At 40.0% G+C, this 7,064-nt stretch overlaps 1 non-coding gene across 1 annotated transcript; it reads left to right on the forward strand.

Annotated features, from left to right (window-relative positions):
* The first annotated feature begins 5,392 nt into the window (after positions 1-5,392).
* Positions 5,393-5,582, forward strand: LOC144498110 (U2 spliceosomal RNA). Its single transcript, XR_013498649.1, has one exon. It is a non-coding gene; the product is annotated as a U2 spliceosomal RNA (small nuclear RNA).
* Positions 5,583-7,064: the final 1,482 nt, after the last annotated feature.

Raw genomic sequence — 7,064 nt, forward strand, 5'->3', positions numbered from 1 at the left:
GCATCTGCCACTTGTTTTCAGAGTGGGATGCATTCATTCACATTAAAGAAAAATAAAAGTTACAATATTTTGATCCAGGATTCATTCTGAGACCTTCCTGTCCAGTAGCAACATTAATTGGGACCATAACAAACTTGGAGGCTTTTGTGGGTTTCAAAATTTGAAGAAAGGGTTACTTCATGCTGATTAGTGTTCATTTGTTGGGACACCATAAACATGGAAAGTATGCTATTGGAGGCTGAATAGTGAAACTTGATTTGGGATTCATTAATATAAGGTGGGATCTGTAAATCTTAACAAAGAAGTATGTGAATGTATTGATGTACAGGCTATATGAGTTACTATGAGGTACATTATAAGGTTTAAAATCCAACATTACTTTGGAAATTACTGAGACTATTTTTAAAGATCGAAGATCTAACTCTAACTGGTTTATAGAAAGTAACCAAGAGTAAGTTAACTGAAAAGGCAAGTAAATTGTAATTGGGATTATCTGCAGGAGTTAAAAAAATAACATTACTGAAAGTATAGCGAAGCATTTAAAATTGCAGGAAATTTTTGAGAAACCAAGTTCTCCGAAAGGTGAGGCAATTGAATTCAATCACAAATTAAACAATAGGATATAGAGCTAGAAAAGGGAAAAATAAGAACAAGGATGATGCAAAAGAACTTTTCAAAAAGAAATAAAAATGAAGAAACTTGAAAAATGAAATGAAAAGAAAGAGAGAGGGGGGGAAAAGACAGAAAAGGGAATTAGAAATGGAAAAGTTAGCAAAGGAAGAACAAGAAAAAGGGGAAAGACAGAGAACTCCAGCTTAAAATGCTCATGGTTAACAAAGACTCCAGAGGAAGGTGAGGGAGAACATATTTCCAGATGGGGAAAAGTTCAAATTTACAAAAGCTCTTCCAAATTTTGAGGAAAAGTACTTGGAAGAAGTAGTTCTTTTGAAAATGTAGCTAAACAAATGAAATGCCCAAAAGTGATCTGGACACTACATTTCGAAAATAGACTGATAGGACGACCGAAGTGCATGTGTCTTTGTATCAGGGGTCTCAGAAGAGTACGATGCAGTAAAGAAAGCTATCCTTAGTGTGCATGAATTTGTTACTGAGGCATGCAGGCAACACCAAGACGAGAATGACCATATTATCCAAGACCTCATCAGCACGAAGAGGAAAGATCTCTGCACCTGGCAAAGTAACATAACAAGTAAGGCAAAGAGGAAAGCTCACCAATCAGCAAAGGTGGAGATACAAAGGATACTAGGGAAATCAAGAACACATGGTGGACTGAGAAAGCTAAGGAGCTGTAACATCTCACGAATGAGCATGACACCCGGGGCTCCTTCAGTGTCACCAAGGCAGTATATGGACCCAACACCATATGCCGCTAACTGATGTGGAGTAAGGATGGGACCCTCTTGAGATACAGAGAAAATAACAGCCTTCGAGAGAACACTTCAAATAACTCATAAGCCATGATGCAATAGATGATGATGCATTTAGAGAACTCTCCCAACTCTGCAACAAAGATGATCCACGAAGCATGAATGAAATTGAAATTGCCAGTAAACAAATGAAAATGGAAAAATCTGCAGGAATGGATGGGATTCCAGCAGAAATTTTCAAAGTTGCAGCAGAAGAAGTCACTCGTCATGTCTATCAGCTGTTCCTGAAAATCTGGGGCAGTAAAAAAATTCCCTGCCAACCTTAAGGATGCTGTCGTTGCCACCATTTTCAAAAAAGGAGACAAAGCAGACTATGGAAACTACCAAGGAATCTCCCTACTCTCCATCACTAAAACAACCATTGTCTGAATCCTTGCTGGCCACCTTCTCCCAGACAATGCAGTAATCCTTCCAGAATGCCAGTGTGGCTTCCGACAAAACAGTGAAACAGCGTACATGATTTTCAATCCTCGAAAAATTGGAGAGAAATATCAGGAGCAACATCAACCTCTCTTCATGCCCTTCATTGATCTGATCAGGGCTTTTGACTCAGTCATTTGGAAAGTGCAATGGAAGACTCTGTCAAAAGCCAGTTGTCCAGTAAAATTCATCCAGATCCTCAGACTCTTCCACAACAAGATGTCAGTGGAAGTCCTCAGTGATGGAAATAAGACAGGAACCTCGAGGGCAAGACTGGAGTCAAGCAGGGATGTGTCAAGGTTCCCACTCTTTTCTCCATTTTCATTACCACCATTCTTCAGATTGTCAAGAACAAGCTTTCCAGTGGATTGGACATTGTCCACAGGATGGACATAAAACTTTACAAAATCAACCGATTGAAATCCAAGAAGAAAACAACACTAACATTGCTCGTGGAACTTTGGTATGTGGATGGCATTGCCTTCTCCGCACTCTCTGAAGAGAACCTTCAAGTCATGCCTGGCACCTTCACAGAGGCATAATGAAGAATCAGTTTCAGCCTGAACCTCAAGAAGACTCCAATCCTTTTCAAACCCACCCCAGGGAAATTTCTCTCTCCACCAGGATCAACGGTGTAACCCTCCCAAATGTGGAACGTATTCCCTATCTGGAGAGCCACCTCTCATGGAAGGCTGACATTGATGTGGAGATCCAAAAACATATCCAATCCATGAGCGCCACCTTTGGATGCCTAAGGATTTGCATCTCAGATGACTGCAACAGTCATGCTGACACCAAAGGTCATCATTCTCCCAACTCTTCTATAAGGCTCAGAAATTTGGATTGTTTACAGATGCCACTTCAAGGCCCCAGTGAGAAGCTATCAACCCTATCTGAGATGTATCCTCTGCATCAGCTCGGAGGCAGGCATGCTGATATCAGCATCCTTGAAGGAGCCAAGAGCACTAGCATTGAAGCCTAGGTCATCCAGTACCACTCCTCTGAGCTGGCACGTCAGAGTTCCAACTGACAAAGTAAACCTTCATCCAACAAAAGAATGGCTCCCGAAAATGTGGAGGACAAATGAAGTGTTTCAAAGACACCCTGAAGGCTTATCTCAATAAATATAACATGGACATCAATGCCTAGGAGAAACTTGCTCTGAAGAGACCTACTTAGAAGTCCGTCCTGATTAAGAGGCAAAATTATCAAGAACACCCAACAGCATGAGGAGGCTCAGAAAAGGAGCCTGAGAATGGAATGCAAGTGATCCAGAGTCCAAGGACTGAACCCACCTCCTGGAAATAATTGACAAGTATGCGGTCGAAGATGTGGCTCAAGAATTGGGTCACTAGCCATGTGAGGACCGACAGAATTCATAACATGGAGTTTCTTAGGTTGATAATCATACTCGTCTACGAGTATGATTATCTCTGGAGAAGATCATTAGAGTATGATGCAGTAAAGAAAGCTATTCTTATTTCATATGGGTTTGTTCCTGAGGCACATGGTCAGAAATTTTGAAATGCAAGTAAACAGCCTGGACAAACCTATATTCAGTTTGAGAAGGTAAAGTCAAATGTGAAGCATTGGACGTGGGCTTTGAAGGTACAGGGAATATGCAAACCACAAGAGAAGTTTTTCTGTTAGAAGAATTTAAACACTCACTCTCTTATGTTATTAGCACTCATGTAGAGGAACAAAAAGCTAAAACTCACCAGGCAGCAGAACTGGCAGGTGATTAGTAACTGGTCCATATAACTAAACATTTTTCCTTCATCCTTTTAAAGCTGAGCAGGAGAGAAGTTGGGAATGAGAAAAAAAAAATAGTCAAGATGGAATAATTGGGAATGGTCAGGAAATTTAACCTCAGATCAGAAGGGAAAGAGCTGAGACTAGAAGTGACATTTAGAGGTTTAAGTGTTTCCATTTTAACAAAGTGGGATGAATCAGGGTTGAATATAGGAAACTAAATGGGAGATCAGTTGCAGGAAAGATAGCATTAGAAAAAGAAATGGCAGTTAAAACTGCAGCAGTGGTACAGATGAAACGTGCTCAGTCTGAATCAATGAAAAGGGGGATTTGGCTCAAGATAGTTCAGAGAATTACTTGAGTGCTCATAAAGCAAGGCAGGATATTAGAGACTCTCAATATTTTGTTCCAAAGCAAGAAGCATTCTTTTACTTGACCAACAGAAGAAACGAACTCAACATTTTGAGAGATACAGAGGCACATCAATCATTAATGGTGACTGGTGATTTTTTTTTAAAATGTGGAGCACAAAGGAAAAAAAGGAAAGAATATTAAGGGATATCAATGGAAGGGATGAACCTGTTCCTTTGTGTTAAGTTAATTAAAGACGTAATTTTAAAAATTGAATTGTCACAGTGAGAATTATTCCAGAATTACCGATTGGAGTGATAGATTTCGTCCTATGTAATGACTTAGCTTGTGGAGACAGTAATGCAATGACAATTGTATTCTTGCAGGCAGTTAATCAAGTGGATTTTAACAAGGTTTTGAAAATTATTGAGGAGGTAAATGAGACTCTTATTGCAAATAACAAGCAAATTAAGGAAATCATCATTAATCTCGAAAATGAAGTTTCAATTTGAAGGAGGAGTTTGATGTTGGGAACAATTGAGAATTAATCCAGGAATGTGGAACACCTGAAATGTTTAAAGGATAATCTTGACAAAAACAAACTCAGCAAATGATGATCTTCAATCAAAACCTGAACTTCAAACATCAGAACTATCGATGAAGTATTGGGGAAAATACCTTGAACAAGAAAAGGAATTGCTGGTAAACCAGTATAAATTTTTACTACAGAATTAAAGAGCACAGCTAATGAATTGTTAGAACTTCATCATGAGTAGTACCGTGAAACTCTTAAGCTTAAAAGCAAAATGGAGGACATGCAGAAGAAGGGTTGTGCGGTGTCTCAATTCTAATGTTGATCCGTGTGAATAAAAATTAATTGTTGAATAGTGATGCTGTTGAGAAAGAACTGACGGAAGTAATATTACTGATGTATCAAAGTTAGAAATGGGCAATAATAAAAAAACTGAAATGTCAGCAGAATTGGAAATCCCAAATTGTCAACACTGAGAACTGAAATTGCAAAATGAACTTTCAGAGTAAATGACCTGAGACACTGAATAAAAAGTGCTTGCCAATAATGCAACACAAGATGTCACAACTGGAATACAGGTAAATGAACAGTTTGCAAAAGAGCATTCAAACGCTGCTGCAAACAAGACTGAGACAGTGCATAAATTATGCAAAACGTTTGAAGGCCGAGAACGAGCTATAACACTCCAGAGGGAGGATGTGACTGACATAGCTCAAATAGAATTTAAAAAAATGCATTTGAAATATGACTGGGAGAAACAAGATCACAAAAAGTTCAAAGAGCCAAAAAAGCAATAATATGAATCTTACTGAGTGAACATTAGAAGCATCTTGAAATAGCTAAAGAAGATCTTGACAAGAGTAGAAATCAGATGTTAATGCATAGAATGCCATTTTCTTGGCCTTTTGGCTAAGATCAAGTGTAGTATCGACATGCTGTGCTTGGTTGAAGTCATTAGGTCACATTTTAGCTTCATTTGAAGCAATTTTTAAAAGCGGCATCTCGGCCTTTTGGCTAAGATGCAAATGAGATGAAGCCTTGGAGGAGGTGCAATGCCTACTCTAATCAGCTTGGATCATGTAGATCAAGCCCAAGACCGGAGGTGAGAGCCCTGTCTTGTCAGCTTGGATCGGGAATGTCTCACTTGTTGAGACTCTGAATTGGACTTGATTTGATTGAATTGGATTTTTAAAATTTTTTTATTGGCCTTTGGGCTAAGATCAAGTGTAATTTTTGATCCTGCACCTGGTTGAATCCAATGAGGTTACACTGAGGCTTCACCTGAAGCAATCTTGGCGTTTTGGCTGAGATGAAGCTCAGATCAAACCCAGGATGGGGTGTAATGCCTCATCCTGTTAGCTTGGATCTTGTTTGGTCAAGCCCAAGATGGGAGGTATGGGCCCTGTCTTTTTGGCTTGGATCAGTTTTGAATTGGATTTTGATTGGGAAAAGCACCAAAAGGTGTACAATAAAATTGACTTTGTTAAATCAAAATGAGATTTGCAGCGTGTGAATTTGGAAAATGAGCTTGAGAGTGGAACCATACCTACAAGTAATGAAAGAGACAATTGGGTTGGAGACTTAAACAAAACATTCTTTCCAAGTTAAAAAATGCAAACCAGAAGAAAAATAGACAAAGACTCGAATTATGATGATGATATCATATACAGATTCTGAAAAAGCTGTTGAGGTCATTGCCATTTTTTGGTTAAAATCATTGTATTTATAAAATATGCCATGTATTGTTCTGAAAGAGGGAGTAGAGAGAGTGCATCTACAAGGGAGAGAAGTAAATGCATCTACAAGGGTGAAGGGTGAATCTGGGTGTGATGGAGAGGAGTGAGTACGTCCAAAGGGAGAGGGTCAGGGCATCTATGAGGGTGAGGCTTGAGTGCATGTATGAGTGAAAGGGGTGAGTACATCTTTGAATAAGAGGGGCAAGTGCAGCTATGAGGTAGAAGCGTGAGTGCATCTTTGAGGTTGAGTGTGCATATGAGAGTGAAGGGTGAGTACATCTATGAGAGAGAGGGGTGAGTGCATCTATGAGGAGTGAGGCAAGTGCATCTATGTATGAATGAGAGGGGTAAGTCCTTCTATGAGGAAGAGGGAGGAGTACATATATGAGGCAGTTGGTGTGTGCATCCATCAGGAAAAGGGGCAACTGCATCTCTGGGGGAGATTCATGAGCGAATCTATGAGGCAGAGGGGTGAATACATATTTGAGGGAAAGGGTTGAGTGCCCCGATGAGGAAGAACTGTGAGTACAACTTTGAGGTTGAGTGGTGAGTGCATCTATGAGGGAGGGAAGTTGAGTGCATCTATGAGGGAGAGGGTAGAATGTATGTATTAGAGGAAGAGGTGAGTGCATGTATGAGGGAGCTGCGAGTTATGAGGGAGAAGCATGAGCATCTCTTTGAGGGAGACAGCTGAGTGTGTCTGTGAGGGAAAGGGTGCGTGCACCAATGAGGGAAAGGGTGAGTTCATCTGTGAGGCAGAGGGGAGAGTGCATATATGAGGGAGAGGGGCAAGTGTGTATGAGGGAGAGGAATGAGTTTGACTAT

This window comes from Mustelus asterias, chromosome 8 (genome assembly GCF_964213995.1).
Source record: "Mustelus asterias chromosome 8, sMusAst1.hap1.1, whole genome shotgun sequence".
Taxonomy (NCBI): Eukaryota; Metazoa; Chordata; class Chondrichthyes; order Carcharhiniformes; family Triakidae; genus Mustelus; species Mustelus asterias.